The following is a 10,290-nucleotide window of genomic DNA, read 5'->3' as shown; positions in this document are numbered from 1 at the left end:
TTTCAAATTGTAACTGTTGCCAAACATCAAAATTTTGATCGTGTGACCATGAGGATGCTGCAACGGACACTAAGTGTGAAAATGGTCACTAAGTGTGAAAAATGGTCATCAGTCACTTTTTTCAATGCCATTGTAACTTTGGTCACTATACCATCTTTCTTGCCACAGTTCTTAAGTGAATAATTGCAGCTGATAAGTTAGTAACATAAGTGAATCTGTTTTCCCCATTTGACTTTGTCAAAAGGTGATTATATGACCCCAGGACACTGAAACCATCATAAATATGAATCTGTTGCCAAACATCAAAATTTTGATCGTGTGACCATGAGGATGCTGCAATGGTCGCTAAGTGTGAAAATGGTCGCTAAGTGTGAAAAATGGTCATCAGTCACTTTTTTCAATGCCATTGTAACTTTGGTCACTAAGCCCATTATACCACCTTTCTTGCCACAATTCTTAAGTGAATAACTGCAGCTGGTATTTTGTATTTAGCCTAAGACAATTTAAAAAAAGAATCCACACAGAATAAATTGAAGTAAAACATTTCAAACTATTCTTTCTATGCACAATATATTTCAAAGTATTGTGCATAGAATTTTTAAAAATGGTTTCACTTCAATTAATTTTGGATAGAATCTTTTTTTAAATAGTCTAAGACAATTTAAAAAAAGAATCCACACAGAATAAAATTTAAAAAATCCTATGCACAATAAATAAACTATTATTTTAAAATACATTAAAAAAAATAAAAGAAAAAAACCCAGCTCACTTACCAGCAGGCACAAGTGAGCACTCCAAGTCAATCCAGAATGATGTAGATGTTAATACAAAGAACTGAGCAAATTAAAATTGTGAAATTAGTCAGGGAAATATTTTTCAAAGAAACTTTGCCACCATTTTTTCCACACGAGCCGACCTCCAACCTCCATGCCCCTCCCCTCTGGAAAATCCAGGAAGTAACACTCGCTACCTCTCTAGCCAAGTATTTCTGGAGCTCTATGGTACTTGGTCATTTTTTCTTATAAAATGAAGTAAAAGGGGCACGGGGGGTCCGTTTTGTTGCTTTAATGTTTTAATATCTTCAATGAAAGTACTGAGACAGAGAGAGGGATTAGAAAGGCTGTCTTTTTTCTTGCCCGGTTAGGATTTTTAAGCAAATCCACTGGGCTTTCAACATGAAGCCAGAAAATCGGGACTTTTTAAAAACGCCCCGGGACACGGGACAAATTGTTAGAAATTGTGACTGTCCTGCTGAAATCGGGACGTCTGGTCACCTTATTTAGCTCAAGGACTATCTGTTTCCTCAGCCCCTAGTTCAGCCCCCAAACAGGATTACAGGCCCATAAATTAAAACAAGGAATGTCACAGCAAGTGATTCTAGCTTTTTGCCCAAATTCACAACTTTTAGCCCTGTTTTTTTCTTGCTTTTTGGCAGCCTCACAGGAAAGGAAAATACAAGACTAAAAGGACAAAGGCAACATGGAGGCCTCCTTTCCTCTTAAGGCTTAATGTTATATTCTTACAATTTGCTTCTGTTGTTAAATGCTATGTATAGTTCTTTGGGACTGGAGTGGGTTGTATGAGTGAATGAGCAAGCAAGCCTCAATGGACAGGTCAGTTAATTTCCCTTTGCTCTTTTAATATCTGGATCCTTTGAAGTGGAATTTCCGAATGATTGCTAGAATTACAAAACTCCTAATAGGCTTGATGGGATGATAACCAATCAATCTTTTATGTATTTCAGCATAAAAACAAATTAAGAAATGAAAATACTAACAAAGTGTTTTTATAAAAAATAGTTTAATTGATAATATTAAGCAGAAATATTAATATTACTATTAATAACAGTGGCAGTGGATTAATTGGGAATAATAAATATGTGTACAGAATAACTCATATGAGGCAAACGTAGGAAATGTTGATGTCTTTATTATTACAGTCTTTGACAAGTATTGCAAGTAAGAGAAGGAAAACAGATTGTTAGAAAGCCCTCGCTAATAATTTGACATGAACAGCAAAACAACACAACTAAAACTTATAAAATAAAAGTTTCTCAAATCATGTTCAATGTTCTTGGTAGCAGTGCAAGAGGTTTGCTATTGTCCTCTTCAAGGAAGGTTTTTATTCCGATTTCTCAGCCTAGTTTATAACCCTGCGATCTCCTAATGGTTTCTCATCCAAATTGATCCTACCTTACATAGATTTCTGGTAATGAGCTAGTTTGGGCTAAATGCTACTACATATGCTGTATAATATCTATTCCATAAGATTAGATTATATTGTAACATCACAAACATTGTAATGACTGCAAAAAAGAATACTATTAAGGTGTTTACATATTAAAAAAACATTATTTCCAAAGCCATTGTAACTCTGAACAGTAATTAAATGAAGAGTACAAGATAGCACTTTTTATACAGAAATTGGAGAGATTATACAATTCTCAACGTGCAAATAATTTCCGTATATGGAATTATGTGTGAAAAAGTCTGGCAAATACCAACTTCATAGAAGTATAAAATGGCTGGACATGATCCTATCTTCCATATAAATACAATACAAGTAGTCATAACTTAATAATCATTCAGCAGCCATTCGAACTTATGACAGACCACCCAAAAGCTACTTATGACCCTGTTTCAAAGTTATTACTACTGTCACTCGCACCCCCCACCTCACCAACCTCATCTTGTCCTGCTGGGTCCCTGCAGGCCTTGGGCCTGCTCCTCATTCCCCCAAAACCCATTGCATACTTACCTTTTGAAGTTCTGTGGACTTCAAATTGGGGAAGAAGTGCAAGCCACTCATCTCCATTCAATTCAATTCAATTTACTTTATTTGTATGCCGCCCTTTTCCCTGAGTGGACTCAGGGCGGCTCACAGTTCAAGGGGGGGGGGGGGAACAGACAAGTTACAAACATGAAAACCATACACCGTTAAAAAAGCACAACAGTCATACCATTCGAGTGGGGTTGCAAGTCTTTTAGCCCCAGGCCTGTCGGAACAGCCAGGTTTTAAGGGCTATGCGGAAGGTCTGGAGGGTGGTGAGGGTACGAATCTCCACGGGGAGTTCGTTCCAGAGGGTCGGAGCAGCCACCGAGAAGGCTCTCCTCCGGGTAGTTGCCAGACGACATTGGCTGGCAGATGGAATTCGGAGGAGGCCTAGTCTATGGGATCTTATCGGTCTAGTGGAGGTAATTGGCAGTAGGCGGTCTCTCAAGTACCCAGATCCAATACCATGAAGGGCTTTGTAGGTGACAACTAGCACCTTGAAGCGCACCCGGAGATCAACAGGCAGCCAGTGCAGCTCACGGAGGATAGGTGTTACGTGGGTGAATCGAGGCGCACCCACGATCACTCGCACGGCTGCATTCTGGACCAGCTGAAGTCGCCGAATACTCTTCAAGGGCAGCCCCATGTAGAGCACGTTGCAGTATTCCAGCCTAGAGGTCACAAGGGCACGAGTGACTGTTGTGAGAGCCTCCCGGTTCAGGTAGGGACGCAACTGGTGCACCAGGCGAACCTGGGCAAACACCCCCCTGGTCACAGCTGACAAATGATGTTCAAAAGTCAGCTGTGGGTCCAGGAGGACTCCCAAGTTGCGAACCCTATCTGAGGGGCGTACTATTTGACCCCCCAGCCTGAGAGATGGAACACTTCGCCAATTAGTGGGAGGGAAGCACAGCAGCCACTCGGTCTTATCTGGATTGAGTACAAGCTTGTTAACCCCCATCCAGTCTCTAACAGCCTTGAGGCCCTGGCTCATCACGTCCATCGCTTCATTGAGTTGGCACGGGGCGGACAGATACAACTGTGTATCATCCGCATACTGGTGGTATTTTATCCCGTGCCGTCGAATGATCTCACCCAGCGGTTTCATGTAGATATTAAAAAGAAGGGGGGACAGGACCGAACCCTGCGGCACCCCATACGTTAGGGGCCTAGGGGTCGATCTCTGCCCTCCGACTAACACCGACTGCGACCTGTCCGAGAGGTAAGAGGAGAACCACCGTAAGACAATGCCTCCCACCCCCACCTCCCGCAGTCGTCGCAGAAGGATACCATGGTCGATGGTATCGAAAGCCGCAGAGAGGTCAAGGAGTACTAGGATGGAGGCATGACCTCCATCCCTGGCCCTCCAGAGATCATCGGTCAATGCGACCAAAGCGGTTTCCGTGCTGTAGCCAGGCCTGAAGCCTGACTGGAATGGATCTAGATAACTGGTTTCCTCCAAGGACCGCTGGAGCTGAAAGGCCACCACCTTCTCAACAACCTTCCCCACAAAGGGGAGGTTGGAGACTGGACGATAGTTGTTCAGGACGGCTGGATCCAAAGATGATTTCTTCAGGAGGGGTCTCACCACCGCCACCTTTAAGGTGGGGGGAAAGACCCCCTCCTGAAGGGAGGCGGCAACAACCGCCTGGATCCAGCCCCGTGTCACCTCCCTGCTGTTAACAACCAGCCAGGAGGGGCACGGGTCCAGTACACATGTGGAGGCACCTACAGCTCTCATGGCCTTGTCCACGTCCTCAGGGGCAACAGCTTGAAAATCAATCCAGCGATGACCTACCAGATTATCCCTTAGTGCCTCAGCTGGTTCTGCAGGATTGGAGTCCAGGTCCGCCCGAAACCGAGCAACTTTATCCGTGAGGAATTGGACCTAGTCCTCAGCTCTGCCATGCAGAGGATCACTCGTATCCCTCCTATTTAGGAGGGAACGGGTGATCCTGAACAAGGCGGCTGGGCGCGACTCAGCGGAAGCAATCAGAGAGGCAATATGTGTTCTTTTTGACGTCCTAATTGCCCGGATGTAAGCTCTGATGCAGGATGTTAAAAGTGCTCGGTTCGATTCGGATTTACTGGATCTCCATCGGTGCTCTAGGCGTCTCTTTCGGCGCTTCATCTCCCGGAGTTCATCTCTTGGTTGCGTGACTGCCTCCCAAAAACAGCTGTCATTTTCTGTCTATCGACAATCACTTGCAGTTGCTCTGAAATGGCGGCCACTTCCAGGAGGCCGCCCCATGTCTGTGAATGAATTGTTCCATTCTGATTCCCTAACACAGTCAGTAGAGTGCTGAGGAAAGCTCTGGAGATCTTCAAAAGGTAAGAACGCAATGGATGATAGAGGTTGGGGAGGAGGCCTAAGCTCTGTGGGGAACCAGTTGGGGTTACTTTCTTATTGACACCCTTAGGTGATTGTAGCCTCTATCTTGACATTTTTTGTCTCTATCCTCTGAAATATAGTTAATTGTTGCTCAATAGTTCATTCTCTTTCAACTGTCACAATAATTTTGCCAGGATTGCCTGTGAAAGTGTGGGAAGTTATCATCCAGTCTTCTCCCAGAGAAATGAAATATCCTAGGAAATATTGAAAAGGCAGAATATTTCTCTGCATATGAAAAGAAACATGTTTTAAAAGACAGAATAGTTGCCTGTAGCTTCCTGCCCATCCCCACTTTGCCAATAGGCCATTGAGAAGGCCAGGCTAGTCCACTTTACATAATAAAGACTTCTCCACTGCAGCCCCAGGGGGCATGGGAGTAAAGGCATAATAATGTTGGAACTTTACTCAACTCTCCACATGGCATCTGAGAACTCATCCATACCTGGATTCAAAACACAGCCTAGAGAGTAGCCCCTGCATGGCCCCATGGGAGTCTGACAACCAATCAGAATACATTTGTTACACAGGAACAGGAAAAAGAGAGGTGGGACTGAACAGGTTATAAAAAGCCTAGCAAGCCCCTCCTTCAGCCCTTCTCTTCTTCTCCACCAACATTGAAGCATGTGATCATCTTTTCTGTTCAGGGCTCAAGCCATGTGGCCCTGTCCAACAATAAACCATCTTTCCAAGCAGCCTCCATGTCTCCAGTGTCTTCTTCCCCACTTGGAGCTGAACCCAGAAGGACATTTCTTTCATCAAAAGAACGACTTTTTCAAATACACTTAAGCTCCTGCTTGGGTTATGATAGCAAGGGTCATCTTGCTATCTTGTTTTATTTTTGATGGCTTTCCATTCTTCCAATCTTTTCCAGTTTTTCTTAACTTCACATCATCTGTTCAAAATATAGTACGGTACCTAAATTGTAGGTTCATTGTTACAACTTACAGTTCAATTCTTCTTTCTCCTTGAATTTCTGAAGTCAACATTTGAATCTCTGTGTTTTCTGAGACTGCAGCTGCATTTTCTGGAATTCATTCCAGTGTTACAGGTATTTTTCTCAGCTGTGTATGTCTGAAAAAGTTATTGGATGAGTCTAATTATATTTTAGTACAGTATGGAGGAAGCACCTATATCACAGAATCATATGACTGGAAGAGATTATTTAGGCCACAAAGTCCAAGTTACTGTTCAATGCAGGAGTGCATATTAAAGCATCAAAGCCTGCTCCCTGCCCAACCTCAGCTTGTACACAGCCAGCAAAATAAAAAAATAAAAAATCAAACCACCTCCTTCCTAAATTCTGCCTACTGCACCCTACTGTCTGGAAATTTTCCCCATCATTCAAACAAAATGTGCCTTTCTCTAACCCAAAATAATTATTTAAAATCCTGCTCTTGGATGATACTGATTAAATAGTGTCTGTCTGAAACTCTTTCGGTACCTGAGAAGCAGTGTCACATTCCCCCTTAGCCTTCTCTTTTCAGGAATAAACGTACTATGCCTCATTTTTCAGGAGCTCAAGCACATATCCCTTGTGAGATTAGATAGGCCTAAAATTATGTTAATTATCTTACGTATCACTATACCACATTAACTCTACCTGTACATCCTCAGGTGAAAATAAGCTGTTTGAATTGAGTTTGTGCAAGAGCAGATTGCAACTATCCTTTCTGTGTTCAGCTTTTACATTCAGGCTCGGTTTTTTTTCTTTCTTTTATGTTTATGCCAGCATCACGTGGGATTGTTTTCCCTGCAGTACTAAATGCCTTCCCTTACAATCAGCTCTGTGCATCTGGAACCAGCAGCCGTTCCCGTTTCTAGCAGAGCTGAGAAACGAGACTGAGCTAGAATGGCTGACACCTCTGGTGTAGGTCAGAAATAGACAAGACTTTTCCCCTCAGTAATTCATAATTCAAGGCATGAGGCAGAAGAAGCTTCCAACAGCAATATGGAGACATTTCCATTCTCTGAAGTGGAGCTTCTGAGATAGAAAGGGGGTTTATTTGTTTTTTAATCATACTTTGATTAGAATTATTGCTGAAATGTTTTAGCAGTTCTTTTCCATCTCCGGCAAACCCGGAATGTCGGGAAACTAGCGATTGCATTCAGCCTGTGCGCCACGATTTTTCAACGGGAATTCAAGGATAAACGGAGGCTGTATTACTTCCTCTGAGCCTGTCAGAGATCGTTTTTCCCCCTCTATTGAGGCAGACATAAACGTGCGCTGCAGAGGCTTCCAAGCGCCTGCGCTAAACTGCTGCCGAACGCTGGAGCAACTACGGAATGAAAAACTCCGCCCAGGGCGATGTCCTAATATGGAAAGTAACCCCTCGGGTGACGTCATGGGCTCGCTGTGCTCTAATGTGGGGCAGGTTTTTCTGCTGAATGGCTGGCTGCCTGGCAGTCGGGAAAGACTGTTGCAGGAGCTTTGGACAGCTTCGTTGCAGAGGTCAACCAAGGGGAGGAAATGAGGGGCCTGCAAATTGAAGAGATGTGGCTGTGGGAATCTCGAATAGAGGCACCCCCGCGAAGGCTGAAAAGCGGGGGAGGGGGGGAATCACATTCCCTGACAATAGAAGGAAGCTGGCAGATTGAGCTGTAGTGGGATGTCTTCCCACAGGAATTCTTCTATTTTTAAATCTCACTCCTTACTACGCTTTACTATGAATGCATCGAGCCAGCTAGGAAGCTTTAAGGCTACAGTTGTCCCAGCCTAAACAAAGTCTCGAAAAGCAAGAGACCAGGAGATTAAAGGGCACTGTCTTATAAACTGGATTCTTTCCATCACCAAGAGGAATATTAAATGCAAAGCGCCTAGGATTTAAAAGATCCTATTTTATTTTGATAGATTAAAGTTATGATTAGCTTCATAGGGAGAGACTTATTCATAAAGGCTCCTATTTTTACAGACATTGATTTCCATCTACCTCTTTTCCCCAATAAATACACGCCTGATCAATTTGTAAAGAAGAAATAGATAATATTCAAGAATCCAGAAACAATAAATCTTGGTTTATGGTTAACTGCTTTCGTAGATCAGCATCTATATCAGCTGCAGAAAGCTTATGTTGTACACTAAAGTGGAGTCACAACTATATTGATTAAGAAGTGCCCTTATAACTTACAGGATTTGCTTCCTGGTGTATTTAGGATCATAACCATTTACTTGGGAATAGTACTCTGGATTCAATGGAATTACTTCTAAGTAGTTTTGTGGAGGATTGTGCTGCTAGCCTTTATTGTAGAAAGTTAGCACTCACCCTCTCTTTGAAGAATGAAATATTTTAGGAAATATTAAAAAGGTAGAATATATATTTCTCCTAAAAGAGAAATGGAAATCTTAAGGGAGACAGGAACTCAGAGCCTCAGCTCCCTATCCCCAGCAGATATTTGGTGCCCGTTCAGAAGAACTGGGCCAAAACAAAAGACTTTTAACTCCAGGGTGATGGAATTAAGACATGACCCTCCAGGATATAATAGGATTATCTAGCAGCATTACAAAATCACCTGAGGGACATTGCATCAATCCAAAGTTCAACCAAATTTGATTTAGACAAACATGACTCCACATGGCCCCATGGGAGTCTGACTACAGCCAATGTAATACGTGCTTTTGCCACAGGAACAGGAAGCTCAAGGGCAAGGCCCAAGAGAGGGAATAAATAACCCTTACTCTCCACTCCATGTGGTCCGCTACAGAGGTAGGTTGCTGCCAGTTTTACTACTGGTTCGCTTCACGCACACAAGCCAAACACGTGCTGCGTGCATGTGCCCAGTTCAATGTAAATTGTTCTTTGTGCATGCGCAGAACAATTTACAGTGATCTGCACATGCACTCACTAAAGAACGGGAGTGGCAACCAGGGAACTGGTTTGGGGATGTGGCCAGCCTGGCTCACTGCCGATTCTGCGACCCAGGCCTAAATGCCACTACTTGGTTGGCCGAACCTCTGGTCAGCTACCGAGAGTCACACATGCCTTCTGGTTCTGCTTCACTATTAAATCATCTTTCCAATCAGCCTCCATGTTTCCAGTGTCTTTCTCCCCACTTGGAACAGAACTAGATGGAGATTTCGTCCAACAGTATCATAAGAGTTAAGATTCCACAGTATACTGAGCCACAAATTAGCCAAGTACATAGTAGCCTGCCTTGTTGTGTGAATCCAGCCTGTGTATAATTAGTTTATGAGTCAATGTGTTTCAAATCCAGAAAAGCAGATTTATTAACACTAAGTAAAGCTGCCTTGCAAACATCATCATGTTTTTGTTGCAACAGGATGATCAAAGTATCTTTCTAAATAACTGATTTTTTTCAAAAAATAAATAGATTCTATAATATCTTGATAGTTTTTAGTGAAGAATAAACAGAATATATATGAAGAAGCGACACAGCAAAAGATAAAAGTGTTACTCCCCAATATTAAACTTTTACCTAAAGGTTGATGTGCTTGTCCTGTTATTGCCTCCAACCTCTTGACCTTGATGTTCCTCCTGAGTTGGGAGACCAATCCACATCCTGCCATACACTACCAAACCTCAAACATATTTGTTATTTCTTTCCCCACAAACACACAACTTAAGCCATATCTTTCAATATTTTAAATACTGTATTAAAAGCAAATTCAATAAAATTTGGAGTATTTTATAACATATTTTTGTAGCACAGGCTTTGAAATGCTCACCTGATTTATCTTTACAACACTCCCTTAATGGTCAACTGATCATCCGAAAATTTTAATTTTCCCAAGGGTACAATTACAACTGAGAAGAATACCTGAAATACGTTTTACTCATTCAAATTCCACATCATAGTAGCTACTATCTTGACATAAAATATTGATATTATGATAACCAACATATCCACTGTGTATGTGGTCTTCTCAAAAATCAAATTGTTAGGCGACTGCAGTCCATGGCTTTTTTCAAGTGACCCCCAGCTCCCCTGGAAAAAGAAAAAAAGAGAAATATCTGTCATGTTAGAGCATCTTGAGAATTTTAAAATAAGGTAGTAAGAAACATCTTATGCATGGGACATTTATGTTACTTTTATTACTGGCACCACTCTACTTCAAACAGTTCTGAGTAGTGTATAAAAAATATGGATTAAAACAGAACAAACAGGAAGCA

General features: G+C 42.3%; 1 long non-coding RNA gene across 2 annotated transcripts; it reads right to left on the bottom strand.

The window, feature by feature from the left end:
* Positions 1-4,845: 4,845 nt before the first annotated feature.
* On the bottom strand, positions 4,846-6,863 carry LOC116508388. Of its 2 annotated transcripts, XR_004255327.1 has the most exons (3): positions 6,765-6,863; positions 6,110-6,235; positions 4,846-5,358 (listed from the first exon to the last, which is right to left on the bottom strand). It is a non-coding gene; the product is annotated as an uncharacterized LOC116508388 (long non-coding RNA). The 2 variants fall into 2 exon arrangements; XR_004255326.1 differs by lacking the exon at positions 4,846-5,358 and having other exon boundaries at positions 6,030-6,235.
* Between the last annotated feature and the right edge of the window lie 3,427 nt (positions 6,864-10,290).

This window comes from Thamnophis elegans, chromosome 4 (assembly GCF_009769535.1).
Source record: "Thamnophis elegans isolate rThaEle1 chromosome 4, rThaEle1.pri, whole genome shotgun sequence".
In the NCBI taxonomy this organism is placed as follows: Eukaryota; Metazoa; Chordata; class Lepidosauria; order Squamata; family Colubridae; genus Thamnophis; species Thamnophis elegans.
Note: the sequence above shows the minus strand (reverse complement) of the source record. Positions and strands in the feature narration are given on the sequence as shown.